This window comes from Oncorhynchus mykiss, chromosome 7, assembly GCF_013265735.2.
Source record: "Oncorhynchus mykiss isolate Arlee chromosome 7, USDA_OmykA_1.1, whole genome shotgun sequence".
NCBI classification, from domain to species: Eukaryota; Metazoa; Chordata; class Actinopteri; order Salmoniformes; family Salmonidae; genus Oncorhynchus; species Oncorhynchus mykiss.
This window is the reverse complement of record NC_048571.1, coordinates 30499839-30508737: the sequence shown is the minus strand read 5'-3', so window position 1 is coordinate 30508737 and position 8899 is coordinate 30499839.

Sequence of the window (8899 nt, the reverse complement as noted above, 5' to 3'; positions counted from 1 at the left end):
GTTTTGTCTGGCAGCGAAACAGTTCATCCAGCCTCATTTACTGCCTTTAAAAAAAGCATAGCTGAATGGTTAACTTGCTTAAACAAATGTGGTTTCTAATGACAATTGAGATGTACAAACTATGGCATAAGGGGGATGACAAGCGGATAAGAGGCTACCTGTAATTTCGATTAAGACATTAATGGGTGAGCTAGGATGGACGTTGTCAATATAACTATTTTTTTTAGCACTTTTGAAATGTACAGCGACAGAATTCAGAACATGGGTCGTTCTTACAGTGTTCTCCCTGTACACCAAGTCAGAACCATAGGATGAATAAAGAGGGCATATAAGCAGACAATGAGAGCTCTAACAATATGTGATGATTACACTTCTCTAAAATAGGTTATAGGCTACATGTGCACCATCAAGTCAGAACAGTAGACAAAATTAAGAGGGGTAAATAGACAAAATTATGTTAGGGTGAGGCACAGGCACCTTGTTGTGCTGTGCTCACTTTAACAGGAAGGTGGCTCGGCGGTCCTTCATGGGCAAATTCTGTCATCAAAGTCTGGCATTCTCTGGATTTATGGTGCTTTCAAAAAAACTGGGAACTCAGAAAAAAATCAAATCATGATGACGTCATTGATCTTCAGGTCATAGCTCTAGAAAGAGGCCGGATGACCGTTCAAAACGTATTTTCCCAGGAGCTCGTTTATTCCCGACTTCCCAGTTGTCTTGAACTCACTGAAGTCAAATTTTTGAAGTTCCGAGTTAAAAGTTGTTTTGAGCACAGCACAAATCATGCTTCATTGACAGCATGGCCAACGTTGAATGTTTATGATTTTAAACTTGGAAAAGAGCCCCTTAATCCCAGATTTGGGCCCACACAGCCACTGTCACTGATTTCTTCCAAACCACTCATTGTTGAATTTGCGAATTCCAACTTGTTGTGTTTATGTCCAATGGCCGATGAGCACCAGTACATTTTATCTATAATTTTTCTTATTTATCTTCACATGACAAGGATTAAAAAGGATTTGTCAGTAGATTGTTAACTTGATTCATGATGATGACTGCTAGCTAAGATTTTGAAAGTATGATGTTGACATGATCAATCCAATCAAAGCAACTGTACATATAACGTGATTTGACGTCATTTTATCTGTGGGCAATGACATTGAGCCTTCTTGGATGGGCACTTCTAATGTAACTCTATGGCATCGCCCAAGGGGCTAGAATTGTCTAAGTCTACCCTTAGACTTGGCGGTGACGCAGTGTCCCCATGAGTGACAGAACACTGAGCCAATCACTGCGAAACGCTACATATTTTCTTCTGGCTTGCCCCACTACCACAGAAAGCACTGAAACACCTGCATTGTGGACCTGCCTTACTCAAGAAACCAAAATAAAGAGACCATGTTTGTATGCGGCTTTAATAACAAAATTATATCTATTTTTTGCATTGTTTGTAAACTGACACTTATTAATGCCAAAAAAACATGCTAAAAATGTGGGCACAAAACAGGTTGTCACGCGGGACTAGGTGTGTGTGCAGGAATCAGACGCAGCGAGAGAGTAATGGAGTAAAGTGCTTTACTATTGCACACCAAACTGATAACCCCAATAAAATACAGGGCGCAGGGCACTATACCAGACAACCCAAAACCACAGGGTGTCCAGTATAGAAAACAAAATACACCACGACCTAATATGTACACACGTAACAAAAGACAATCCCGCACAAAACAAGGGCGGGTCAAACTACTACATATAGGGAAGCTAATTAAACCAAAATACACACAGGTGAAACTAATAAGACAAAACCAACAGACAAACGAAAAAGGGATCGGTAGCGGCTAGTAGGACGGTGACGACGACCGCCAAGCACCACCCGAACAGGCAGGGGAGCCAACTTCGGCGGAAGTCGTGACACTGGTTGCATAAAAATAATGCTTTTTTAACTTTAAGTCAGTTGCACAAAACATTTTAAGGTGAATCCCCCCTTTGAAATTAAGTGAAAAAGTTAACTGTTTCATTCAGCTACTTAGCTAAACAATGGAAGATGCACAATCAATGGCAACAAAGCTAGCTAAAACAAGTTTATTAACTTCTGAATCTATTTGGTTATGCTGTCTTGATTGTAGAAGTTTTATTTTGCTCTCACAAAATAAATGCAATCTCTTTTTATGAGAGGTTTAGTCAGTGAATCAGGCCATCTCCACGGTAACCAGATACTCATTCTGCAGTACATGCCTTCCCTTACCAAAATGTGCCATGGTAATACTATGGTACGTTCATTCATACCATGATACTACTATGATATTTTCATTTATACCATGGTATAGTCTGAATCATGGAAATGTACCATGGTTTTAGCCTTGAAGTATGATGGTACTCCCATGCACCTAAATATTGCCATGGTATTGCCTCCTTTATACCATGGTATAGTTGTGGATCATGGAAATACCATGGTTTTAACCTGCATTAGACATTCTACCATGGTAACGCACAATTATGATAAATGTTACCAAAAGTTATCATTATGGTACCATCTTTATTAATTGTGCGTTGCCATAGTACAATGCTAGTATAATGCATTAAATAAGGTCAAAAGACGTCAGTTGGTTTTATATTGATTAATTTATACAACAGTATGGACTTGCTTCTGATAAAGTCAGAGGCAGGCTACTATTGTTGGTCCTAGTTTGTCTGTAACATCAAAGAAAAGGGGAAATTGTTTATGTTTTAATACAGAAATAGTAATACTTTCTGTATTAATAGTACCGTTTTTTCTCATGTTCCGTGTTGCTTGTTTCCACCCACAGAGGGAGCTGCTCGCTCTAGTAGTTGCTACAGTTGCACCATCGAGAGCATCCTGACCGGTTGCATAAGAGGGTAGTGAGGGAGGGTAGTGCTTACGGCCCAGTACGTCACTGGGGCCAAGCTTCCTGCCATCCAGGAACTATATAATAGGCAGTGTCAGAGGAAAGCCCATAAAATTGTCAGAGAATCCAGTCATCCAAGTCAAAGACTGTTTTCTCTGCTACCGCACAGCAACCGGAGCGCCAAGTCTAGGACCAAAAGGCTCCTTAACAGTTTCTACCCCCAAGCCATAAGACTGCTGAACAATTAATCAAATGGCCACCAGACTATTTACATTGACCCCCCCCCCCCCCCCCCCATTTGTTTTGTACACTGCTGCTACTCGCTGTTACTTATCTATGCATAGTCACTTCACCCCTACCTACATGTACAAATTACCTCAACTAAAGGTACCCACGCACACTGACTCAGTACCAGTACCCCCTGTTTATAGCCTCGTTATTGTCATTTTATTGTGTTACTTTTTATTATTTTTTACTTTAGTTTATTTGGTAAATCTTTTTTTAATTCTTCTTGAACTGCACTTGTTGGTTAAGGGCTTGTAAAGTAAGCATTTCACAGTAAGGTCTACACTTGTTGTATTCGGCGCATGTGACAAATAAAGTTTGATTTGATTTGATTGTTCACACACACTCCCTCTACAGTGGCTCTCGCACTAGCCTGTGAGTCAGTTGCATGAGAGCCAACTGAAAACTGAAGAGAGAAGTTAAACAAATGATTTTAAACGTTATTATCATGGTAAGTGAGTTATAAAGCATAGGATATGAAACACCAAGTTAAGCAGAGTGTAATGATATAATTGTTATTTATGACGTTTTGATAGTTTCATTTATAAAAGCATAGAAGCAAACCTTGGCTAAAGTTAGCTCCAGTCAAGCTAGCCTGTCGTCATGGCGACAAGACCAACAAACATTCACACAGTGTAAACAAAGATAAACATTTTAACTTGCTGTTTTTAGGGATATGTTGAGAATTATGCGATAAGATGCTAATGAATACCTTTTTCCAAATAGTTTTTTATTGTATGTTGGTTATTTAAGCAATAAGGCTCAAGGGGGTCACAAACCCCCGAGGTGCCTTACTGCTATTATAAACTGGTTGCCAACATAATTAGAGCAGTAAAAATAAATGTTTTGTCATACGTGTGGTATACAGTTTGATATACCACGGCTGTCAGCCAATCAGCATTCAGGGATCGAACCACCCGGTTTATAATTAGAATTATACAATGGGTGGGTCTAATCCTGAATGCTGATTGGTTAAAAACACATTCCAGCCGTTGTCTATTCCACAAGTTGCCAACAGCTAAATCTATGATGTTAAAATGCCTATTTAATCTGTTCCATTTGACTGCGCAATCCACCTTCTCATCAGCCCAGCCAGGCAAATTATAAACTTCATGTCCACTATAAAAAGCATCTAGACATTATCTCACATTTCTTTTAGACTAATATTAAGTTTTCAAAAGCGGAGATTTGTATAAACCTTGCTGTCTATTCAAATTTGATCTCTTGCTGTCTGTCCCATAGTAATGAACATGTCAGGAAGAGAGAGAGGCAGGCAGTGTTTCTCAGCCAGTCAAAATCATCAAACAGCTGGCATAATTTTTATGGATATATCCCAAAAAATGTAAATTAAATAATGTCAGCTAATTTGCAGTCTTTCCAGATTCAGTTTTAAGTGATTGGGTTACTGTTGTTGTGTTGTTGGTTAGCTCCTTTGAACAACAGTGTCCTGACGAGTCAGCACATTTTCTATGCCAGGCGACGACATCAACTACAATATGACTTGGGTTACCATGGAGAAGCTGGTGGGGAAGGGCATGACCAAGGCTATCGGCCTGTCCAGCTTCAACAGCAGACTTGCTCTCCGTAGCCAACATCAAACCTACTATACTTCAGGTGGAAAGCCATCCGTACCTGGCTCAGGTGGAGTGGCTGCGACACTGCAGGGACAGGGACAGGGACCTGTGTGTAAAATCGGAGAGGGCCTGTTGTCTGGTCCTTTGGCAGTCTCTATGGTGGTGCCACAGGGTTCAATCCTTGGGCCGACTCTTTTCTCTATATACATCAATGATGTCGCTCTTGCTGCTGGTGATTCTCTGATTCACTTCTACGCATTCAACACCATTCTGTATACTTCAGGCCCTTCTTTGGACACTGTGTTAACTAACCTCCAAACCAGCTTCAATGCCATACAACTCTCATTCCGTGGCGCAGCATCACTACCCTGGACGGTTCTGACTTAAAATGTGTGGACAACTACAAATACCTAGGTGTCTGGTTAGACTGTAAACTCTCCTTCCAGACTCACATTAAGCATCTCGAATCCAAAATTAAATCTTGAGTCAGCTTCCTATTTCACAGCAAAGCATCCTTCACTCATGCTGCCAAACACCCTCTTAAAACTGACTATCCTGCCGATCCTTGACTTTGGCGATGTAATTTACAAAATAGCCTCCAACATTTTACTCAGCGAATTGGATGCAGTCTATCCCAGTGCCATCCATTTTGTCACCAAAGCCCCATATACTACCCACCACTGCGACTTGTATGCTCTTGTTGGCTGGCCCTCGCTTCATATTCTTCGCCAAACCCACTGGCTCCATGTCATCTATAAAAGTATTTGCAAGGTAAAGCTCCGCCTTATCTCAGCTCACTGGTCACCATTGCAGCACCCACCCATAGCACGTGCTCCAGCAGGTATATTTCACTGGTCACCCCGAAAGCCAATTCCTCCTTCGGCCGCCTTTCCTTCCAGTTCTCTGCTGCCAATGACTGGAACGAACTGCAAAAATCACTGATGCTGGAGACTCATATCTCCCTCACTAGCTTTAAGCACCAGCTGTCAGAGCAGCTCACAGATCACTGCACCTGTACATAGCCCATCCAACTATCTCAGGATGACCTCAGGATGAGGTAGGTAGATTGGGTGGGCTATTTAGAGATGGGCTATGTATAACGGCATTGAACAAAGGCTGGTGCTACATTGTACCAACCATCACAGTTGATGGGAAGCCCGTCCCCAGGGATGCAGGACATCCACACGACACCTTCAGTGACCCCTACTGAGTAATGCCCCACACTGCTGCCCACTTTTGTGCCTTGGGAACACCCTCCCCTTCCTCAACTCCCTCTAATGTTGTGTCCCGATTCGATTAAATGGCTTCCTTTAGTCATCATCCTCCTGAGTGACTGATTTGAAAGGACTTTCTGTAGGGGAATGAAGGTTGGTAACAGGGAAATACTGCTTTTTGAGAGCATTGGGACATAGTATCTGTGTTCTTCGTAAATAAAAATGTTTTGCTACTGGCCAAAAATATATATATATTTTATGCAACCGGGCCCAGGGCCTATCTACAACTCTCCCAATGTATCAATAGTGTAACTATGTCTATCAGTCAGTAACACTGTGAACTTCAAACCTGTCTCTATTGTTTTAACATGGACCCTCTTTATTTTTCTCCTCTATCCATGACCCACTCCCTACCTCTGTCATGCACACATACGTGCACACATACGTACAAAGACACACACACATGTACAAAGACACACACACAAACACCGGCTTTGATGCTAATTGATTTATGTTTTTTTTTATATAATGCAGAAAGGAATGAAGAAATTCTAATAAAATCAATCAATCAATTGTATTTTATAAAGCCATTTTTACATCAGCAATTGTCAAAGTGCAATTGGCCTACAGAGTTTGCAATGCAGATGTAGAAGCACAGTGGCTAGGAAAAACTCATAGAAAGACAGAAACCTAGGAAGAAACCAAGAGTCGTGGCCAGTCCTCATCTAGCTGCACCGGATTGAGATGATAAGAGTATATGGACATTAAGGCCAGATCATCAGACGTTCATAGATGACTAGCAGGGTCAAATAATAATCACAGTGGTTATAGAGGGTGCAACAGGTCAGCACCTCAGGGGTAAATGTCAGTTGGCTTTTCATAGCTGAGCATTCAGAGGTTGAGACAGCAGGGGTGGCGGAGAGAGAGAGAAAAATAATGAGAGAGAGAGATCTGGAGAAATGCAGGCCATTAATGCAGTGGTCACTTCCAGGGTCCAGATTTAAAAGAACCATCTGAAAACGACTTGTATTGCTGTTATTGTGATAAATTAAATTCTCTGTTTCAAAAAACAAAGTTTACATGTGGTATTATGTCTGAATGCATTCTCCAGACTCACTACCCATTTGGGATCTTTCAGAACCTGACTGTCTGTCTTCTCTGCTGAGGTTGCACTCTGTTGCACTACTTATCCTACTCGTAGGCAAAACTGGAAAGATGGGAAGAAAGATGGCAGCTATCAGTATAGTTTCTTTAAAAAAACTAAAGAATGCTCCTGTTCATATAATTTAGATTGATGATAGAGGTATCAAAGTGTTAGGTATACAATACCTTCATAAAGTTTTTTTTTCTTCTCACCCATCTACACACAATACCCCATAATGACAAAGTGAAAACATGTTTTAGGAAATGTTTGCAAATGTATTGATAATGAAATACAGAAATATCTCATTTACATACAGTACCAGTCAAAAGTTTGGACACACCTACTTATTCAAGGGTTTTTCTTTATTTTGACATTTTTTACATTGTAGAATAATATTGAAGACATAAAACTATGAAATAACACATATGGAATCATGTAGTGTGCAAAGCTGTCATCAAGGCAAAGGGTGGCTACTTTGTTTAACACTTTTTTGGTTACTACATGATTCCAGTTTTGATGTCTTCACTATTATTATACAATGTATAAAATAGTAAAAATAAAGAAAAAAAATGTTTTTAGTCTCTAAAAGCTTTGCACTGAACCAGGTTATCCTCTAAGATTTTGCCTGTGCTTAACTCTATTCCGTTTCTTTTTTATCCTGAAAAGCTCCCCAATCCTTAATGATTACAAGCATACCCATGACATGATGCAGCCACCAATATGCTTGAAAATATGTAGAGCGGTACTCAGTAATGTGTTCTATTGGATTTGCCCCAAACATAACACTTTGTATTCAGGAGAAAAAGTTAGATGCTTTGCCACATTTTTTTGCATTATTACTTTGGTGCCTTGTTGCAAGGATGCATGTTTTGGAATATTTGTACAGGCTACCTTCATTTTCACTCTGTCAATTAGGTTATTATTGTGTAGTAACTACAATATTGTTTATCCATCCTCAGTTTGCTAATATCACAGCCATTAAACTCTGTAACTGTTTTAAAGTCACCATTGGCCTCAAGGTGAAATCCCTGAGGGGTTTCCTTCTTCTCCAGCAACTGAGTTAGGAAGGATGCCTATATCTTTGTAGTGACTGGGTGGGTGCATTGATACACCATCTAAAGTGCAATTAATAATTATTATGTGTAGGCCAGTGACACAAAATCTTAATTTAAACCATTTTAAATTCAGGCTGTACCACAACAAAAGGTGGAAAAAGTCAAGGGGTGTGAATACTTTCTGAAGACACTATAAGTAACCACCTACTTATGTGTCAAGCGTCTAGAAGAGTTTAGAATATTAAAAACAAAGTGGAACAGAATAAACACATTGTAAACACATTTTATTTAAAGGGGGTGCCCCTGGTAGAATATACTGTACCATGATGACTTCTGCTTCTGTACATCCACTTGATGGAGACATGTGCCACATTTTTTGAGTCATTAACTATTGAGTCAATAAGTATTCAACCCTTTTGTTATGGCAAGCCTAGATAAGAAACAACAAATATAATACAAATAATCTGAATATGAGGTGACCTGCATTCAATTACTCTATATGGGGCATTAGTCTCAAGGTACAGGGCTGAGTAACAAACACATACATACAAAAAATAATATGACTGGAATTACAAAACCTTTTGACATTAAAAAAATAAATGTTGTCTTCCAAATTCAAGTTATTCCTTTGAAAATGTATGGACCTGTGGCTACCCCCTTAGTGCCTGTCTGTGTTGTTACGTGAGAGACTAGGGTCTGTGGCTTTTTAACTCAGGGTAAGGGTCGCAGGGAGAGATGGTGCATGGCATGCGTGTTGTAT